This window comes from Ambystoma mexicanum, chromosome 1p, assembly GCF_040938575.1.
Source record: "Ambystoma mexicanum isolate Mex_15411 chromosome 1p, UKY_AmexF1_1, whole genome shotgun sequence".
Taxonomy (NCBI): domain Eukaryota; kingdom Metazoa; phylum Chordata; class Amphibia; order Caudata; family Ambystomatidae; genus Ambystoma; species Ambystoma mexicanum.
Genome location: NC_090921.1, coordinates 973,327,146 through 973,350,426, shown reverse-complemented (window position 1 = coordinate 973,350,426; position 23,281 = coordinate 973,327,146).

Below are 23,281 nucleotides of genomic sequence, written 5' to 3'. Positions count from 1 at the left end.
GGCCATCGGTCACATGGCCTCCTCAGACCCCGTGTCTCCAGCCAGGCCTCCCCTTGAAGCAGGCCGCCCCCCTGCAATCCACATAAGTGTGTCTCCATTCAACAGTCTTCCTGTGCCTTATCTGCACGCCCCAGGCCCATCCATCCCACCCCCTCTATCAAAGGCGGTTCGCACCTGGGGATGAGCGCTGGCATGGGGGCTGTCACGGGTGCAAACGGCCAAGGTGCCAAACAGCATGTACACTACAAAAGGTATCCCACACCCAGGGGCCATTGCTCACATGGCCTCCTCAGACCCCGTGTCTCCAGCCAGGCCTCCCCTTTAAGCAGGTCACCCCCCTGCAATCCACACAAGTGTGTCTCCATACAGCAGTCTTCCTGTGCCTTATCTGCGTGCCCCAGGCCCCTCCATCCCACCAACCCTCTATCAAAGGCGGTCCGCACCAGTGGATGCGCGCTGTCAGGGGCGCGAAAGGCCAAGGTGCCAAACTACATGTACACTTCAAAAGGTATCCCACGCCAAGGGGCCATCGGTCACATGGCCTCCTCAGACCCTGTGTCTCCAGCCAGGCCTCCCCTTGAAGCAGGCCGCCCCCCTGCAATCCACATAAGTGTGTCTCCATTCAGCAGTCTTCCTGTGCCTTATCTGCACGCCGCAGGCCCATCCATCCCACCCCCTCTATCAAAGGCGGTTCGCACCCGGGGATGAGCACTGGCATGGGGGGCTGTCACGGGGCAAACGGCCAAGGTGCCAAACAGCATGTACACTTCAAAAGGTATCCCACGCCCAGGGGGCATCGGTCACATGGCCTCCGCAGACCCCGTGTCTCCAGCCAGGCCTCCCCTTGAAGCAGGCCGCCCCCCTGCAATCCACATAAGTGTGTCTCCATTCAGCAGTCTTCCTGTGCCTTATCTGCACGCCCCAGGCCCATCCATCCCACCCCCTCTATCAAAGGCGGTTCGCACCCGGGGATGAGCGCTGGCATGGGGGGCTGTCACGGGCGCAAACGGCCAAGGTGCCAAACAGCATGTACACTTCAAAAGGTATCCCACGCCCAGGGGCCATCGCTCACATGGCCTCCTCAGACCCCGTGTCTCCAGCCAGGCCTCCCCTTCAAGCAGGCCGCACCCCTAAGACCACGACATACATACGTCATTCATTCACAAACACACCCCTGTTTCTAATACTTTATAAACCACTTGATATGTCTCATGAGAACATCTTTGTGCTTTGAAAGTCAACTCCCGAACGTGCTACCTGGCAACCACTGAGATCTACGCTAATCTGCTCGTCGTGGTGCTATCCGTGAACTTCTGTGACCGCTTAGAGCAAACCCATCAGTGTGCTACCCGTGGCCACCCACCTATTCTCCTGCAACATACTGCTCTGCTTGCTGAATCCAACTGTTTGTTGGTCAAGGTAAGGCCATGTATCCTAGTCATATTTCGCAGATTTTTAAATTTCTATCTATTTGCAAGTAGAGTACACAATAGTGCTGTGTTCATTGCTCTCATTGCTATTGACTTGAGTTTCCATTGCTATGCTATCAATAGATCTATTTATTTTCATCTTTGTCTATTGTCATCGAATTGCATCCTTCGGGGGTCCAGTCTATAATGTAAGCATGTTTCCTTCTCGTGCAAGACAGAACATCCAAGGGACGAGTCACATGTTCAGATTTTAGTCACATCTTTTATACATTTCTGCAACTTATGCAAATACTAAGCCACACATAATGAACTGGTATAGTTCCTGCGACCAAAACAAACCTTGCATTGATCATTGTATGATTAATTTACTTTTGTATCAAATCTTTATTCATGAAGATTGTATAATAATGTCGATATTTACTTTTCAGATTTAACAACAATGCCTGCCTGTTCGATTAGCGGTTGCCCTTCGAAGACTCATGCGAAATCTGAAGGCACTACAATGCATGTATTCCCGAAAACTGTTGTTCGAATAAGAGAATGGGTCAGACATTGCGGATATCCACTGGATGAGCTGGAAAGTAGAGTCCAACAAGTCTTACAGGACAAGAGGGGTGATCGATACCGCATCTGCAGCCGGCACTTTTCCTTGGACATGTACACAACATCTTGGGTAACAAAGAAGAATAAATGGCGAACGACACGGAAATTGCTCTAAAACGCTATTCCCACTCTATTCGTCCACATTCCGCCACCGATGAGTCAAGTGTCCGGATTTAGCTTTATGCCTTGCGGTAGTGTGTAGGTAGCCGAATGGATTAATTGATATTGTAGGTGTTCTATCCCTTGTAATAATTTCGATATTGATATGAGTGTATAGCTTTTTGAATAATGACATTTATCAATATATTCTTTTTCGATTTCATAACCCACAAACGAAATGTATATATATGGGAACAGGGAACTGTATTGAGCATTTTTCAAGTATTTTGTCGCCTTACATGGCTATTTTTAATATTGGCATTTCATTATCAATCATTAATTTACCTTTACAACTTCTTGACTATCCCTTGAATCTGAAGCAAGAACATTGTACATCCTTGACGTGGTCGCAGTTATCAACCACTTCTACCGCGTATCAAGTAATCTTACTAGGCTAATCCGCTACAGACTTGTTTTATGCATGTCAAGTAATAGTTTTATTCTATCGTGTAATTATTTTACCGAATGTTTGGTTAGTGCTTTCCAATTGATATACACCTTAGTTATCGTCCACTGGTGTTTGTTTTCAGTTATAATTAGTGTTATCCATACTAATGCAAGTACTGTCTTTCAGGGAGATGCTGAAGCGTCTGCCACATCTACAACATTTCTAGATGTTCTTCACCAGCAGGAGGTATGGATACTGACAGCTCCATCGAGCGTCATCATCAGAGCTGGAATTCTTGTCATTTGATTGTTCTACACAATGTTTCATTCATGGTTAGCCATTGATATGTACCTGTGCTGTCGACCCCAGGTGTGTGTTATGTTTTCACTATTGTAATCCTCACTAATACAAGTACTATGTTTCAGGCAGTTGATGGAGCGTCAACCCCTGCAATTGATGCAGAGCCTGACATTCAAGTAATTCCAGGGGAAGTGGAAGCGGGACCATGCATATACGAATCTGCGCAACAGCTTTCGGAAGTGTGCACTACATTTGCAACATCCATAGATATTCTTCAGCAGCACGAGGTATGGATACTGACAGCTACATCATGCGTGATCATATAACGTGATTCCATTTGCTATACTTTCTTCCCTATTAACGCAAGTGCTGTGTTTCAGGGAGACGACGGAGCTTCCACTACAATCACAACATCCCATTTTAGATGCTGCAGATGTAAATAAATCGGAGAAATAACTCGATGAAATGTGATCATATTTAGATTTTCCTTGATTCTTTTAGACAATGCATAATTTGCGGTTATCTCTTTATTTGTACCTGTGCGTTCGACCCCAAGTGTGTGTTATGTTTCCAATATTGAAAAACGTACTAATGCAAGTACTGTGTTTCAGGGAGACGACGGAGCTTCCACTACAATCACAAAATCCCATTTTGATGATGCCGATGTAAAGGAATCGGAGAAATAAGTCGATGAAATCTGCATATTTATATTTTCCTTGATTGTTTTAGACAATGCATCATTTGTGGTTATCTCTTTATATGTACCTGTGCCGTCGACCCCAAGTGTGTGTTATGTTTCCAATATTGAAAACCATACTAATGCAAGTACTGTATTTCAGGGAGATGCTGATGCCTCCTCTCCAATACAACCATTCATGGCAGTCCATGCAGAGCCAGAGGTATGGATACTGACAGTTCCATCAAAATAGATCATCACAGGTCGAATACTTGTCGTTTGATTGTTGCACACAATGTTTAAATCGTGTTTGGCTATTGAGATGTACCTGTGTGTTCGTCCTCACGTGTGTTTTATGCTAACAATATTTTGATACATAGTAATGAAAGTACTATGTTTCAGGGAGACGATGGAGCCTCATTCCGTGCTGTCTATGCGGATACAGAAAATATAGCCGTTGCAGCGCAAGAGGAAGGTAGGACATGCAGAAACGAATCGGAGCTACAGCGTGCAGATGTTGAAGGTCGAGTCAAAAAAGTTGCAAAGAAAAAAAAACAAAAAAAGGTTAGTTACAAAGAGTTCATAACTTTAAAAAAATGTTTGTGCTGGGGACTATTTTATATTTTTTTCCAGTCAATTGGACTACACTTTATCTTGTGTTTAAACTGAACATCCCTTTTCCAATCTCTCCTCTAGTTACCCGTGGGTGTCAGAACTATACATACACAGACAGTGAAGCGAATGAGAGATGTTGCTTGCCAGACCATGTACACTATGGAGGAACTATTAATTGAGACGAGGCGTGTTCAGGCTCGAGATGCTCAAATCCAATGGCCAGAACATGAATTAACTGTGTTTGGAGAATACAGCAAAGTTGCATTGGACCATTGCTACAGTGCGACCGCACCACCACAAGAAGATGATATTGAATGTATTGAAGATAGCTCTGAAGTAGTTGCAGATCAATTCACACAATCTACACCCGCCAAAAAATTGCCACCCAAAAACATGTCGACATTGTTGTGTTCTCCCATCAATGTTGAAGTAGCAGATGTCGAAATGACAGAGAATGAACCAGCCACAGCATCCATAGACGCATCAGAACTTGATAGCAGCGATATTACTTTCCAATGTGTTGAAATCTCCGCAACGTCACAGGCCGAAACAACGTTGACGCAGGATGACAGTCTAATGAAAGAGAGCAAATACATTGTATTCGACAGTTGTTTGATGGAAATTATAAGTATGCTGAAATGTGGGCATTCAGTTAGAGGGAAAGTATGTGGGAAGCCATTGATTAATGTAACTCGTCAAATAAAAGGCAGTAACGTCAAAATAAATGCCGCCTGTCGATTAAATCATGGTCTGCACAAACAATGCTGGGGAAAATGCCAGCAGGCAATCTACTGTGTGCAGCTGCATCATTTTTTAGTGGCTCCAGTTTTAGAAAGTTAGAGGCTTTCTTTCAGTTTGTGGGACTCCATTTCATTTCTAAATCGCTGTACTACATATACCAACGTGATTATCTGTTTACGGCCATTAGTGATGCTTGGAAAATTGAACAATTGTCTCTAGCAAGTACATTCGAAAGGAAACGTTTCAGGCTAGCCGACGATGGACAGTGCGACAGCCCTGGATTTTCTGCCAAGTACTGAACCTACCACTTTCTGGACATGGATAGTAAGAAAATTGTGAGTCGGTGGTCGTGCAGGTAACACAATGTACATCCTCAGTGGCCATGGAGAAACTAGGATTTATAAAATCAGTGGAATATCTACAATTAAGGGGCATGCACATCGACCTCATAGCACAGACAGACATGTTTCAATTGCCAAGACAATGAGAGAGCAGTTCCCGCTTATTAATCATCAATTTGACGTATGGCATCTTGCTAAATCAATCAGTAAGAAAATCTCGGCTGCAGGGAAAAAAAAGGTTTTGAAAGTATTTTGCAGTGGTCCCAGTCTATCACCAACCATCTTTGGTGGAGCTCAAAAAATTGTGAAGGGTCAGTGGAAATACTACTTGAAAAATGGCGGTCACTGATGCACCACTGTACCAACGTTCACCGCTGGTCAGAAAACCTACATTTCCACCAATGTGAACATGACCCTTTGTCCCCAGAGGAGGCAAGGAAGAAGAAGTGGTTGATTCCATCTTCACCGACACACAAAGCCATTGAGAAGATTGTTTTCGACAAAACTCTATCAAGAGATTTGAGAGGACTGACAGAATTCTGTCGCACAGGAGATTTGGAGGTGTTCCACAATATGTGCCTAAATTACAGGCCAAAGCGCTTGCATTTTAGCTTTCGGGGCATGAAACATCGCACTCTACTAGCGGTCTTGGCCCATAACAGCAATGTCGGACGTGAACAATCTAGGACTAGGGGTAAAGTAAGGATGCCTCGCTACAATAAGGTGTTTTCAAACAAAGTAAGCAATGGGTGATCAAACCAGTCTATGAGGAAATGCAGTTCGACTTTGTGAAAGGCCTTATTGTTGCTGTGTTAGAGAAGCACAGATATGGAATTTTGGACGTTTCTGTGCAGAGCAGTGATCCATTGCCACCGAACATTGCAACTGTGCCATGTCCACCCGAAGCACAGCTGGTTGTGAAGTACAAATCCCGGTTTAAATAATTGCAATACGATTGTCTTTTTGTAAATAAATGTTATTGTACAGTGTACCTGTAACCCTAACCCCTACCTTCACCATCATGGGTGGCGAACAAGCTGGGTGTCATCTTTGAATTCTCTCTATTCACCTCATATATGTGTATGTATATATTTTTCTCATGTCTCATCTCATGTAAATGTAAATTCTGCGCACTGTTGCGCACTGTTAACGGAGGGGAGGCTTGCGTATTGCAAATAATAAACAAACAATAAATCTCACTTTTAACTGAACTCCTCTGGTACTTTATACTTTCCCTGACCTTCTGCCAAAGATTAAATGTCTCCATAGTTATGATTCTTTGGGTGTGCAAAGCTCGCAGACAACGGGGACAAACTTGGGGGCCTTAGAACGCGCCAAGCGGGCCATGGCATTTGGGAGAGAAGCCAGTTCGTATTTGCACATTGTGACGCACTACATAGAGGGATTCTAAACTTCAAGTTCTCACAGATGCCTTTACTACGGGATGTTGCAAATAAAGAATGCGAAGGACAGCGGCTTTGATTTTCAGTTCGCGCCCAGAAGAGGCCCACAAGTCGCACTGGAAGTATAAGGGTCTATTGTTTTTTTACCTTGAGACAGGGACCATGCCGAAAGAACTTCATTTGAAGGGGGTGCGCAATAACGTAAGAGACGATAAGGCAGAAAATTCAGAAACTAGACCGAGTTTCATTTTAGTTCAGTATTCGAACAATCGTTGTCAAGAACACGGTCGGATTTACAAACTGCATTACGCAGAGACACAATGGAAATTTCAAATATAATGTGAGTAAATCTTTAGACGCTTTTATACCGGAATGAAGAATTAATTAATGGATGCATGAATAAATGAATTAATGAAGCGCTAGGAAAAGCAAGGAAAACATGTTCGTAGTGGGCACATGGGCATGCAGGTCCACAGGTCTCACCGATCTCGGTCCTTGGCCCAGCCACTTTTCCCTGCACTGCCTACCTGCACTACGGGACTGTCTCTGTATCCTTCAGCCCCTTCTCCCGGCATTTACCTTGCACTTGCCACCAGCTGGCCCTATTATTTATCATGTATTCTACTAACCATGTACAGCACTTTTACCCCCATCTCCCCTTCCCCTTGTGTGATCTGAAAGACACCTGGCCTAGTAGGATCGTTGTCTGTCTGCCCTTGTTCCTCCCCTGCCTCGTCGCGCCTTGAAACACTTGTGTATAGGCGCGTTACAAATGCCATATCATATATCATATCTTTCCACACGCATGTAGACAAACTGTCGTTTCTCATTGTGTGTTGGCCTCGATTTATTTCGTTACTTTTCGCATTGATTTTAGAGCCGAACATACTCCATTGAACTATCCTTGCAAGCAAATAGTTTCTGATCGGCCGTAATTAATAAAATAATTTTTTTGTTTTCATAACAGGTATTTGATCCCGTTCTGCTACTGTGATCGGTTTCAGACACTGGCAGATGGTTTTTTCAACAGACACCTGCAGCTTCGTGTGAACAACTGGAGCACACTGACAATTTTATGGGACGATCGCCAAGGGCCCACATGCCCTTAGGCTGTACTAGTGGCTAGAAGCAACATATCAACCTTTACGATGGACTAGTGCCTAGTTGATGGAACAGCCTTGCGGTTCACCGTGCTTCCAAAGTGCTTCTTTTAACGAAAATCAACACCCTGTGTACCATAAAGGAACAACGCGTGACTCAATATAAACTTATCCGGATTTGCGGATACAGATAAAAGAAAATAAATGGCTTTCGGAGTTCATATGGCAATTGCTGAATATTCTCTAAACATTTAATGTCAAATAAATGTACTTTACCAAATGTACTGTGTTGCTGTTTGATTTTAAAGTACAGTTTCATATTCCGAATTGTGGCGCGCTGTGTTGTGAGATGGTCTGTGTTGGTTTCCGGGTTCTGTGTGGAGTCGCATAGAAGACGACTGGGCACGTTTGCCTACGCAGCACAGTAACGTCACGGAGAGAGGCGGGGAATATGAATGTTTTGATAATGTCAGGCTCAGGGGCGGGGGATTTGAGTTAGTGCCACAGAAGCAGGTCAGCCAGGGCGATGCGGCAAGTGATAGGATTATCACAAAATGGCGGCTCCCTGGTGCCTGTTTTCGCGTGCTTTTAATGGACGAAAACTTGGGTAAGGTCCATAGGAAAGTTTTCTAAAATCGAGCCACTTAGGCTTAAAAAAACATGGCCGACCCGTAGGGACAATAAAAAATTTGACTGGACCATGTCTTTAAATGCAAGTTATCTGCGCCTCGTGCAGTGTAGGGCGTTTCCCTATTGATTTACAGCTACCAGCGCCTGTGTTTAAATGTACAACGCAGACCGCTGACGCATGCCTTTTTTATGCTTTCCTACCACTGGATAGCTGCAGCAAAGCTCATCTCCTTTTTGAGCATTGTTATCTATGTGCCCCCATGCGCTCCAAACTCCTTTTGTTTTCAACTCGCTTCCAAAGGGGGAATCCACTTCTTCCAAACTTTGAGTGCCACTTGTGCAAGGTTTCACAGACTCCATCAAAACACCTGCTCTGAATTGCAGCCCTACGGCATTACTACATAATCCGCTTCCTAGGGTGTGGTCAAGTCCTTGAATGTCCATGCAATCGTTCAGCAGCCGGCAGCACCACACTGGTGGAAGGCTGCAGACACCTCCCACCGTTGTCTCACAGGGCCGAGGAAGTCCTGCTGCTATTTGCTTCTGGACGAGCTGAGAAAGTGAAGGACAGAGTGCAAGCTCACACGTCCTCTCTATACAGTGGCCATCTTGGAATGTCAAATTTGAGCTTTTTAACATCCCCCGACTCCTCTTCCCCCCTGGTATTCTTCCCTCCTACCGCTGCTCAATGTTTTTCACCTCTTCCTTTGCCTTCCTGGTATCTTTCTCCCACATCCTCCCGATGATCACTCCCTCTTCCTTCTACTGACTCCTTTTTCTTCACTGCTTACGTGACTCTTCCCACTGCCACCACATCCTTTTCGCCTTTTGCAACCTCCTTATACACTCCTTACTTCTGAGCATCTCCTGGATCTCAGTTCTTCTTAAGTCCCCCTCCATCTTAATTCCTCTCTGCACCTCCTTCTTCTTAACTCCTTTCTCTGCATTCTCTTACTTCCTCAAAGCACCAACCTCCTGCTTCCTCTTGCTCTCCAGTCTTCAACCCCCTCTAAACATCTGGCTTCTCCAAACACCTGCACTACATCTTTGATTTCACCAGCTTATATGGGCCCATGTGCCCTCCCTCTGGACCAGATTTATTATAATTGTGTGCCGCTGGAACCCACAATTGTTTCTGGCATGCGATTGGCAGATTACAAGCCGAGCCTACAAGATGTTTGCTTTTGCACTCCGACCCAGGCGTCCAACATCCAGTTGTGCATATATGCAGCTCAACCGTACCTGGTGCTGGTAACTTCACTTACACTTGCCCTGGTTTGCAGCAGGTGGCTCTCGCTCCACGGCTAGCGTGCCCCGGTGTCCGCACTGCATTAATCTTGGCATCACCCTCTACCAGCAGAGAATGCGCAGGGACCATCAGTCATGGCTGGTCCGTCATGGGGCATGCTCCATTCATGGCATCCTCGTGTTGCTCACATGAGCCACATTTTCACCCATTCTCAGCAAGTATCAGGGACGCCCGGCCTATGAATGTCTCAACCCTCCCATTATGTTCGCTCTTGTTTGCGCCTGCTCCCAGTTTAAGGTTCCAAGTAGTTCTACTCGTCCTCCTCCCCTGCCGGCTTCCTGCTGATCCTTCTATTCTCCCTTAATTTTCCACCCATTGGTTTGTTCCTCTCTTAGCGAGTTGTCTTATGCCTGCCTTACCTGTGTTATGGCGCTGGTCACTCCCTGCTGCACTGGCCCCTCGCATTCTGGCTGCATCGTGTCAGCTGTTCAGCCAATCACTTACCAGTACAGACTCCAGCACCATGTGTCAGCGCTCTACACTGTCTCTGCATCACGTAAAGCTGGGGTGCCGCCCCTTTCTACAGAGAGACTGAACCATATCCCCTCTGCATACTCCGGTCTCGGGAGGATTGCTCAGCACGACATGCTCGCCTTGGAAGCAAGACAACATGGAGCAACATGGGTTCGATCCCCGGGTCCGCACTTAGATACCTCTGGGTATTAAGCGTGTTATAAATAACCAATCATATCATACATTTGCTTCTGTGATCGGAGTGCCGAGTTGGACTTCTGCATCACCGGTCATCCTGTTTGGGCACTAAATGCCGACATTGTGTACTTACCCAGATCACCTCCCAGCGGGATCTCAGTTACACATCCACATGCCATGTTCCCCGCCATATCCATGACACAGCACTGTCTTCAAAAAGCCAAAGCATTGTCTACCTCATCAATCTACACTCTTCACTGACGCTCTGACTCCCTCAGGCACATCATCTGGCAATGAGGATGCCAATCACAGCACATCATGGGTCACCAGGCGGCAACGCTGAAGGATCACCACCACCTCAACCCAGGACTCCACCATCAAAGTTGCCAAGGAGGTTAAAACCCTAGGCGTCTACCTCGACTCCACTCTGTCACTTAAGAAACAAGTAAATGCCACTGCCTCAACAACAGCTTATACCAATAAACTGATTAATGTCTGCAAACCATATTTGTCCTCCAACAGTTGCATCACGTTAGCCAGGGCACTGGTCTTATCGAAGATGGACTATTTTAATACTCTTTTCCTAGGCTCCACAGAACGGAATCTCAATAGACTTCAGGTCCTTCAAAATAATGCCCTGAGATCAGCATTAAACATGCCCCGGACTAACCACATCTCAACTATCACCCATTGGCTCCCCGTGCGTGACAGAATCTCGCTCCACACTCTAGTTATTACTCATTAGTGTTTGTCAAACACTGCCCCTAAATATCTGGCAGACAAATTCTCTAGAAACCAACCCACCAGACCTACTAGATCCTTCTATTCGCACTGCCTCAATATCCCGAACTACAAACTAAGAAATGCTGGAGGATTAAGCTTCCCAGTTCTGGCCGCCAAATATTGGAACTCTCTCCCTCTTACTATCAGAGCTGAACCATCTGTCTGGTCTTTCAGAGCTAAAGTAAAAAATAAAATGGCTCTTTAACAAAAAAAACTCTAAAAGGCCTCAGGTTATTCACCCTAACACCTGTCACAATGTATTATTGTATTCTTTGGTGCTGTCAACAAAGATGTAACCGCCAGTGACAATTCTATGCTCTTATATGTATTATTATATAACTCGACTAACCTGCAACCTTTTGTCAACAAGCCTGCCTTTCCTATGTATTCTATTTGTATGTTTCTGTAACTCCTTCATAAACTCACGCACTCAGTTACCTCAGGGTTAGGTGCCCTCTATGAATAATAAACTAAACAGCAGATGAGGGTGGTCTGGAAACTGGAGGCACGACAGACCAGAGCACTGAGGAGCCCCTGCTCTTCAACCCCATGGGCCCAATCAGCCTCTAAAATCCCCCCTTCCCCAGTGTGAGGGATATTGAAAGGCGCCTCACCAGGATGAGCAATGGCAGGATGCACTCGCATCGCTGGTGCAGCAGCACCTTCAGGAGGCCCAGCTCATGCAGGAGAGTGTGCAGGCCAGTGACAGACGTAATGCATGTGGACTTGGTCAATGCACATATTCCACTGTCCAGATGTCATGGAGGGTAAGGGAGGGCAACAACGTGATGTCTTCCATTGCGGAAACAATGCCCATGTTGCTCCAAGCCTTCCTTTCCTGGACCGAGGGCCCATGGCATTACCACCCGCTCCATCTACAAGCACAACAATAGGTAGTTCTGTGCAGAGCAGCCCAAGGTGGCGTTCCATGCAGCTGTCCCACCATGCACACAGCCGCCCACCAGAGTCTAAAAGGGGACGCAAGTAGGCCATGAACGCATACGTGCCCTGTCTGTGACTCATGCTAATGTAGATAGCAAAACATGACAGGAGTTGGCCAGAGAAAGTTGGGGAGTGGGAGTAGGGAGGGATAGTTGGGGAGGGGGAGTGGGGAGGTATAGTTGGGGAGGGGAAGTGGGGAGGGATAGTTTGGGAGGGGCAGTGGGGAGGGATAGGTGGGGTGTATAGTATTGGGAGTTAAGTCATTTCACATTTGTATATATTTTCTTATCACAAAATATAGTTGGTTTTGAAAAAAAATAATGAATGGACATTTACTTTTCATTGTGAATGATTTGATTTATGTGCAGTGCCCAGTGCACATTGGCCTAGCTGGCCTGTGCCGCGTGTGTGACAGGTGATTAGAAGTAATGCTGTATAAGTTCATCTTGTGCGACACGTCTATCCATGCCATCACAGCGCTGTGCAATTCCCAGCTCATCATCACTGTTGTCCTCAGCCTCTGATGGGTGCATGTCCATGTCGGGGGACATGGGGACGTTGCGCCTGATACACATGTTCTACAACATGGCACAGGCAAGCACTATGTTGCCCACCTTTTGCAGGGCTGTACATTAGTGCTCCCCCCGATCTGTACGTACATGTGCATGGTTGTATGCCTGCTCGTGGATGTTGTGTGGATGCCTCACGGGCGTCACAAACCATGGCATCAGGGGATAACCAGCATCACCTGCACGGGAGCAACATAAAGTGTACAATGTCATACTTCTGTCTATATCATGTTGGCACAGGCTGTATAGTGTGCATTTGAGTAGACAAGAATGCACATGCAAAAAACAGTTTAGCTAGCATATGCCTTATTTCGGATACCAGAAATGAACTTTGTCAGTATGCGTGTTGGGTGTCTGGCGTGCATTGGCATTCACATGGTCCATTCACAGACAACATGACCTCCCACCATTTTAGTACAACTGACACAAATGGAAGTGCTGTCAATGTCATTTGTATGTTACCAACAAATTATAAATATGTCCATGTACTAGGGTACATTTTGATTTCTAATGAGATGCATGTGTGATTGTGTGGTTCTAACAGGCAGGGACATGCCCCATTGGTGTGCAGACAAATGGTGTTATGGTCTTCCGTGTCTGTGCATCAGGAGTTGTGAGTTTTCTTGACTGTATTTGTGCTTCTTGCTGCCACTTTGGTGTGGTGCATTCTGGTACATGTAGTTTTTTTGTTCATTGCTGTACGGAATTGATGTTATCATGCATGCATTTTTAAATAATAATAAATAATTGAGACACGCCTGTCAAGGCCTTACACTCAGGCATGCTATTACTGTGTTGCACCTTGAGTAACACCTGTACACTTCCACGTTTGATGCACTCACAACACAAAGTAGGTTTGTCTCCCCTTACCTTTTGTTACTTTACTTGTAGTATTGTTGCAATTGCTGATCCTTGCTCTTATTAATGGTCTACCTTCCCCTTTCACCTTCCTATCCACACACTGTGCACTTTCATGGTGTTTTAGTAATTGTATGAGCACATAGAAGTAGGAGGAATAATGGATTGATGCATACACTGTGCACAGCCACTGGTGATGGGTGGTATACATGCCCATAATGCAACAGTGCGCATGCCCTTGTAGTTAGACTCACCCAGCAGCCAGGTGAGCTATGGTCTTTTCTGCCCCCTGACTCCAATTTAACAGTGCACATACCCTTCTAGTTAGACTCACCCAGCAGCCAGGTACACTGTCCACCGTGACGTGCCATGTACCGATGCAGCGCAGAGTCGTGGGTAGAACCGGGAAATCTTGCACGGCAATAAGTGGCGGGCATCACACACCATCTGCACGTTCAGTGAATGATAACATTTTCAAGTTGCGGTACACTGCCTCCACAGCATGCCTGGCCACCAGCTCCACATGTGTGCAGTCCAAAGCACTGATGACGTTAGGCATGCCTGCAAGGCTATTTTTGTGCCATTAACCTGGTCAGCAGTCCTGGGTAGGCTGATGTGGTCTTGAACGTGACACAGGAGTGTATCAATGACCTGGACACAGGACACGTGAAAAAACAGGGTTGTGAGATGCCATTCAGCTCATCAACAGTGTTATGGAATGTGCCTGTGGCTAGGAAATGTAGCACTGACACTACCTTCAGCAAGGGGGGGATGGCTATGTGGATATTTATGAGGCTGATCAGGTCGTCATGGATCATGTCCACTATTGTAGTGATGGTGTCCTTGTCTAGCCAGTACAGGGTGTGGATCTGGCCTTGGCTCAGGTTAAAAGGTGTGGCCCTTAAGCATGGAATTGGTGGCTGTCTGCGTGGTGCAACCTGCTGGACATTGGGGTTTTGCTGACCCATGATGGCCCTCCTTCTCCTCAAGTGCCTCCGCTGCATCCTCTGCCTCCCTGCATCTTCAAGTAATAGGCCTGCAGGCATAGCCTTCAGCTCCAGTACTGCTACTGCTAGCATTGTGGTGTTATAAGGCGTGTAGGAGTGGTCCTTTTGTCCTGTAGCACTGCTCAGTGGGACCACATGTGCTGATTGTGTGCACCTGTGGCATGTTCCTACACACCTAAATCTACTTAACGCCTGGGCCGCAATTGCTAGTGTTTCTGGCATCGTTGTCACGTTGCTACTGGCAGCTCCATGATGGTAATTGCGTATCTGTGCAGCTCGGAATGTGCATTTACTAACGCCATGCTGGTATCTCAGGCACGGCTGCCGCATCTCTCTACAGATTCCAGCAACAGTGTTGCCGGACACAGTGGGTCACTTGCGGTGCCCGTGTTACCGGCATCGCTACTCAGACTAAGCCGGTCCGGAAAAAAGTTCCGGTACGGAACTAACAGCAACGCTATTTCTGGAACGGCATACTTGTAATGAGGCCCAATGTCTTATGTACTGAATGCAGGTCATCCACCGTAGGGTGTGAAGCAGCACGTAAGGGTTCTTTGCTTTGCCAGGAAAGAGCAGAAGAAGTTGGATAAGGTATACATGCAGGTGAGCATAAAGTGAATTGAAATAGTGGCACATGTGTGTTTTTGCGAAAAGAGGGACGAAATTAAGGGGTCATTAGGAAGCCGCAGCCCACGTCAAAGGCTGCGCTTAGCGTATTAATTTTCATTTTGGTGCCCATTGTCACAGGTTGGATGTCTGTTGAAGGTTCACAGGACATGTTCTATAGTATTGAGGTGGTTCCTAACAACCCCGTCGAGCGAGGATGAAGATGAACTTTGGCCACTTTGCCAGGAAAAAATGCGCAGTCAGGTGAAGGGGTGGGCAAAGAAGTTGCTGCGGGTTGAGCAGGCACCACCCACCCAGCCCTTGGTCATCCAAGCACAGATTTGCCCCCCCGCCCATGACCGATAACCCCCATGCCAAGCATGGCACCCCCAAGGCACAACCAGTGAAAAGGAAGCACCAACCCAGGGATAAGAAATTGGCTTTACCACAAGCAGGTAACGAGCTGGTACGACTAGCACCGTTACAGATGGCAGAGATACCCGCCACACGTGGCAGTACTTTGAATGGGACAGGTGCGGCTGCTTTGGCAACAGCACCGCAACCAGCGCAAGGGGCTGCAGGGTGCGCAGCTCTTGTACTCCCTACTGGCACTGTGTTAGAAACTGGAAGATCTGGTATAGCATTAGAAGAAATGCTGAGGAGGATCAGGAGTGGTGCGGCACGTCCCCCACAGTTGACCCCGACCTGGTGGCAAGAAGAGTTTAGGAGGGTCCATCGGGACTGTCTGTGAACAAGGGAGTGGTAATGGCACCAGCTGCCCCGATTTATAGTGCCTTCCCCACACCTAGCCAAGGGGCAAAGGAGGTGCCTGGCACACCTGATCTGGGCCTGCATAGCAAAATCTGATGGAAGAAGGGGGTGCAAGAGTAGGGGTCACAATACACCAAAGAAAGCAATACTTTGTATCGAAAGGCAGCCAAGCACTGGGACATCCTAAAATGAGACAAAGACTTGAATCCTGTTTTTACTGACAAGCCCAAGTTTAGATTCACGCAAGCACCAACCATTAGAAAAAAACTATGTCCGTCCTTTTTAAACACTAAAACACTAAAACACTAAAACAGAAATGCAGATACAAAGCTGGCTAAAAAGCAAAGGTGGCTTTTATAAATGTGGGCATTGTAATCAATGCAAATATGCTTGGGACAAATGTAAAATCTTTAGAGATCAGTTCGGTAACGAAATCAATATCCGAGATCACATTCATTGTAAAACATCCTATGTTGTTTATATAATTCAATGTGTTTGTGGGAAGAATTCTGTTGGCAGTACTATCAGACAGTTGTGCATACGCATCAGGGAGCATTTGTTAAGTTTGAAGAACACAGAGCCAAAGACACCACTGGCCATACATTGCCAAAGCCAACACCAGATGGATAATATGGAAGATTTAAGATTTTTGGGTCTCATGAAAGCTAAATAAGGAAAGAGAGGTGGTCATTTAGAATTGTTACTACGGAAAATGGAAGCCAAACTAATTTGTCTTTTACGGTCTACAGAACATGGACTCAATTCAGACCATGAGATGTATGTATTTCTATGATTGCAATATACTGAATACATACTATGGTGTTTTATGAAATCATTGGGGGCAACATGTCGTTTACAACATAACACCAACGGTGTGACCTAAGGGTCACACTCTCTTTAATAGCTGTAGGCTTTCTTTTCACCCGTCAATAATTGTACTATAGTTCAGCAAGAATTATTATCACAATTACTTAAAATTGAGCCTCATATAAATTAGATTGGCCCTCAAAGAGTGTATCACAAAAGCTAAGTCTAATTTGTATTCATACTTTCAGATAGTCTTATTACATTATCAAACTAGGTACTTGTACCAGGGCTTTTAGACTGCAGCTGTATACAACAATAATTACAATGCAGACACGAGATTCGACTTGGTTAAGAGTCAGATTCAAAATGAACTATAAGTGATGCCGCTAGTATCAAAACAGAGAAGAAACGGAATGGACGGTTTAATCGATGCTGATGTGAGGCTACTCTAGGGATTGACCATTACTTAATGGGTGAGTTGAATTAATCTCTACATTACACTTTTTGTAGCCTGACAATAGAAAATGGCAGTGAATGTACATTTTTGATATGTTTAGGATACTGGGATCTAACCCTAAAAACATTCCTGACTGCAATAGAAGAGATGTCGTGCCACAACTGAAATAATGAGCAGAATTCGAGGTGGGTGAAATGTATTATTATTGATACGACCTCATATACAGAGAAGTACACACTTAATACTACAATTAATAATAATACATTCTTGAATACAGATATTGAAGATTAAGACATAGGATAAGGGTAAGAAAAGCAACAATGTTGTGGCCAATATACAGGGGAGCACATTTTGGGTGCCTCGCACAATTTGGATTCTAGCATGCCTTTTTCTTTACCAAACCAACACCAATAGGTTATGATGATTTAGGAATTAGTAACAACCGAATATTGGTAGAAGGTTGCACCAAACGCATGTACCCCAATGATGGCTTATGGACCACGTCATTTAACAATTAATCACAATAAGGTATAGAATAAGATAACGAATTTTAAGAACTGTGTGAGAATATATGTCAATTCCATATGCATAGTTAATTGGAAATGCTTTTTCTCTTGCCCGGCGCCGTCATTGCCGTGGATGCTTACACTTCCCAACCTTCAACAACCTGTGTGGTAGGTTTTGGAAAATGTGCTTTCTCTCTATATGATGCTAATCATGATTTGTTTTCATTGTATCTTCCATGTTGATATTATTTATAATGATAATGATCATCAATGTGCTTATGGTTTAATATGGTTTCTATGGATACAAATAGCCTTGAGAACGACCGCAGAGGTCGAAACACGTGTCGGCTATACCATTGTTGTTCTGCACGACAAGAATATAAAGAAAACAACACTTTGATTCCAATGTGTGGACTTTAATTGTTACTAAATAGAATATTATGGATGTGGATTATTAGTTCCAAGCGCGGTGATAGCCTTGCAACATACAAATAATTATTTCCAAATTTAGATTCTTGGCAAGTGGAGGAATCCAGACTACAGTATCTTGTAAAGGTTTGTGCAGACACCCATGTGGCAGCTGCACAAATATCCCTTATTGGAACTTCCCTTTGAAGACCTGACTAAGCTGCGACACCCCTGGTTGAATGAGCCCTTATATGTTCAGGAGAGTCTTTACCGGCCAATTTGTAACATTCTGCAATTGTTAAAATAATCCACCTAGAGATGGTTTGTTTGGTGATGGCTAGGCCCAATTTATGACCTGTGTAACCCACAAACAATTGATCAGTTTGTCTCAGTTTAGCAAATCTGCTAATGTAAAAACTCAAAGCACGCTTTGGGTCTATTCTGTGCAGCCTTTCTTCCTCTTACCCCAGATGTGGGGGAGGGTAAAAGGGTGGCAAGGTTATTTTCTGAGTGATGTGAAATTCAGAAACAACCTTGGGGAGGAAGTTAGGCTTCACCTTTAATACCCCTCTGTCCTTGTGGAAGACAGTATGAGGAGGCTTGCAGGATAAAGCCTTTAACTCACTCACCCTTCAGGCAGATGTTATTGCCACTAAAAAGGCTGTTTTGAGGGTAAGAAGTCTTAATTGGCACAAATGAAGAGGCTCAAAGGGAGTACCCATTAAAAAGTTTAAAACTAAATGTAGATCCCACAGGGGGACTTTGAAAGGAGTTGGGGGATAAACATTAGTTAACCCCTTCAAGAATTGTACTACCAGAGGTATTTTAAAGTAGGAGACTTCCTTAGCAGTGTGCTTGAAGATGGAAAGTGCTGCTATGTAACCTTTGATGGTACCAATCTAGAGCCCCAGATTTTCTAAATGCAACAGAAAAGATAACATCATCAGTGTATTGCATGAAAAAGGGTCAACATTCTTATCTCTACACCAGCTGCCAAATGTATTGCAATGGCAGGGGTATAAGGATTTAGTTGCTGGCCTTCTGGCCAAAAGCAAAACCCCCATTACGTCGTCCGGGAGGTCCCAATCTTTGTATTTCAGCCTCTCAGAAACCATTCGTGAAGGCTCAGAGTCCTGACATCCGGATGGAGAACCCGACCGTCCTCTCACGAGAGAAAACCCTCTCTTTGTGGAAGACGAATCGGAGGGCAGAATGACATGTCCAGAAAGTCACATTATCACGTTCTCTAGGCCCAAACCCGGGCAATTAGGATCGTAGTTTTCCTGAACTTCTTCATTACGTGAGGAATGATGGGGACTGGAGGAAATGCGTATAGGAGAGGAAATTCCCAGTCTACCACAAACGCGTCTCCCAGAGCTCCTCTCGGGGGAAATTCCCTTGAGCAGTATAGTTTGCACTTCCGGTTGGCATTGGTCGCGAACAGATCCACTTGGGGTATTCCCTAAAGGGTGAAGAACTCTTCAAGCACTTCCTGAGCTAGTTCCCACTCGTGAGAGACTCTGCTCTGCCTGCTCAGAGTGTCCGCCGTCGTGTCCTTCTCTGCGGCTAGGTGAAATGCTGACAGAGAGATTCCTTCTTGTATTGCCCAGAACCAGAGCTGCATTGCCTCTCTGCACAGTGGTAGGGACCCTACACCTCCTTTCTTGTTGAGGTAGTACATGGCCACTGTGTTGTCTGTCATTATCAGGACATTCTTTCCCCGTACAGATGGCAGGAAGGCTTCAGCGCTAGTCTGATTGCCGTCAGATCTCAAAGTTTGATATGTAGTTTGGACTCTGATGGAGACCAACGACCGCTTATGGTCAAATCGTTGGTATTGGCTCCCCACCCCATGAGTGAGGCGTCCGTCACTACTGTTATCTCCGGCCATGGTTGCCAAAAGGTTCTCCTATCAAGAGGTTTTCCCGACAGGCCGACCACTGAAGGTCCAGTGAGACTCTGTTTGGGATTTGTAGGAGATCTGACATCTTTACCGAGAACTGTGACCACTGGATCCTGAGAGCCCATTGAAGAGATCTCATTCTCAGGCGAGCCTCTGGCACCAGAAAAATCCAGGATGCCATCAGGCCGAGCAACCTCAGAAAATCGATGGTCGGAAGATGTTGGGCATTTTAGAATTTTGTCACCATCTGCAGAATGTCTTGAGCCCTCACCTCTGGTGGCGAGGCTTTTCCCAGGGATGCACCCAGGACTGCTCCAATAAATTGGAGTCTTTGTGATGGTATCATATGGGACTTCTTGAAGTTGAGGGAGAAGCCCAGCCTGTGGAAGGAGTGGCAAGCATAACTTAGATGATCTAGGGCTTGTTCTAGGAAATTTGCCCAGATCAACCAATCGTTTAGGTAGAACTAGACGTGAATCCCCCTCTCCTGAGACTCGCTGCCACAACCGCCATTAACTTGGTGAAAACCCTTGTGCAAAGGTTAGCCCAAATGGCTGAACCCGAAACTGAGAGTTGCCAATGGTGAACCTCAGGTACTTTCTGTGCAGCTTGTGATGGATTGGCACATGAAAGCAAGCATCCTGAAGTTCCAATGATACCAACCAATCCTGAAGCTGGAGGGCCTGAAGGATCTGAGAAAGGGTTACCATCTTGAACTTGTCCTTCCTGAGGAACTTGTTCAAGTCTCTTAATTCCAAGATGGGTCTCATTCCTCTGCCTTTTTTCGGAATTAGAAGATATGGGGAGTACCAACCCTTGTTCCTCTCTGCTACAGGTACTGGTTCTATAGCACCTTTATCTAGCAGGGTTACAATCTCCTACGTAAGGAACCTGTAACCTTGAAAGAGTTGTCCCCCGGTAGATGACTCTGAGGTGTTTGTAGGAAAGGCAGGCAGTAACCTTGGGCAGCTGTCTCCAATGCCCAAGCATCTTAAGTAATAGCCTGCCATTCTGTCAGATGCTGTGTTAACCTTCTGTCGTGGCTGCAAATGTCTATGGAACTCTCCCGTGACCCCTCCTCAACTGACTCTCCAGATGAAGTGTTCCGTGTCTGTCTCCTTCGTGAAGTCGTCTTCTTGGTCTTCTTTACCTTCACCCTCTTGTTGTGTAGGTAAGGTCGGGCTCCGCTGGAGGCCACCTTGGCAGGATACAAGTTCCTAACCAAAGGGGACCCCCAGAAAGCCCGCCTCAGATTCAGGGAAAAAGCTTCTTCAGCACCAAAAAACCCTGATTGACTCTGGCAGCTCTGGAGGACAACACCACGTTAACCCAGGTAAGACGTGAGGCAGGCGGAGACTTGTGACAGTAACTTTGAAATCGGATAATGTCCCAGATGGAATCCGCTGTGAGTATAATGTTGGTAAGTAGAATAGAAGGCAATGAAAGAATTAAAAGGGTAGGAACAGCAAGCATGAAAATGCCAGAATGGCTACAGAGCGTGCAGGAGCACAGTAACAGGAGGAAGTACACGGTACACTCGGAAGACCACCGTGAGGATTGTGGAGACTTAAGTTGGGATAGCTGATTCAAACCCCAGTAAACCGGAGAGAGAGAGAGGGCAGCTAGGAGAATGGTTGGAAGAGAGCGGAAGCAGCACTCCGAGCGGTGGGCGAGGAGCACCGAGAGGGAGCTGTGGCGAAAGAGAGCAGCCGCGCGGAAGGAAGGCGAAAAACTCTTGCTACTGGAAGGACGGCGAACGGTAAGAAACACTGAACGGCAACACAAGCGGAGGAGCGATACAACGCACAGGACGCCAGCTTCTGTGTGTTGTTATAGAAAGGCCATGAGGCGGCGGCCATCTTGGTGGAAGGCTAGAACGCGCCTGACGCTTCTAAAAGGCTATCAAGCCTTACGATAAGCAAAAGCCCATCAATGCCATACCTTCCAGTGCCGGGACATGACAGTATGACCCTTCCCCCCCGGTTTGCCGGGATGTCTTCTATGGAAGATCTGCAAAAGTCGGGTGCATGAAGGTGGTGTCTTGGTTCCCATGTCCGTTCAGACACGGAATACCCTTTCCAATGTACCAGGTATTGTAAAGTACCTCGGTGGTATCTGGAATCCACGATATGAGATACCTCATATTCAGCCGGTCCCGATGGTGATGGAATCTTCTGTCGAACTCTGGCCCTGTAATATGGATCTGGAACAAATGGTTTCAGCAGAGAGGTATGGAAATCCAGATGAAAGAGCCCTCTGTATAACCAGTTGATTGCACAAGGAGGCCCAGAACCGAGAGGTAAATTGTGACCCTCTATCCGAGAGCACGGTTCTGGGTAGTCCGTGGAGTCGAACTATCTCTCGAAGAAAGACAGCTGCCATTTCTGGAGCAGTGGGAACACCGGTGAGAGCTGTGAAATGAGCATTCCTACTAAAGGAGTCCACTGTAACCATGATGGCACAGTGACCTTCCGACAGGGGGAGATCCACAATAAAATCAGTAGAAACGTGCTCCCAGGGCTGTGAGGGAATTGAAGGTTGCTGCAACTGACCCAAAGGTTTGCCTGACTGAGACTTGCTGGCAGCACAAACCGGACAGGAGGAAATGTATCGTCGTACATCTTGTGACAGAGTCGGCCACCATAAAAGTCTCTTTACCAATTCCACCATGTTCCTTAAGCCCTTATGACCTGTCAGAGGTGACTCATGGCACCACATAAGTACCTATGTCCGTAGATTGGAAGATCTCCCGTGAGAATCCTGCCCCCGCTCTCCCTGTGAGCGAACGCCAGGGAGGAGGAAGGCACAACCCCCAGGGAAACCCTCCTGGGGAAAGAAAACCTGGGTAGCAGCAAAGCTTCAGGCTAATCGGTAGGAAGTGGATGCAGTTCCTTAGAAGAGCTGGTATTCAAGGAGGATGAGCATTCTTTCTACGAAGGAGAGACAGAACAGATAAGTGCAAGGGATAGAAGGGTTAAGAAGTACAGGGTAAGCAGACTACCGGGAGGGTAACTTACAATGAATCCTAAATGGAACCCACTGGATTGCGTGGTTATTCTCTGAAACTCGATGGAGACAGAGAAATGATTCCTGCACAGCTTGATCGGTAGCGGTGCTAAATTTAAAGGAAAGAATATCCAAGAAATAAATGCTTGCTGAGAAACAGATGAATGGAGGATAGAGGGAGATAAATACAACACTCACTGTAAGGGACGGAACTTCTCTCAAAGAAACAACTGGAGGAGCGGTAGTCTCGGAATCCAGAATTGGCCAAAGTGTAAGTGGAGCGCCGATAAAGGCAGTAGCGACGCATTTGCT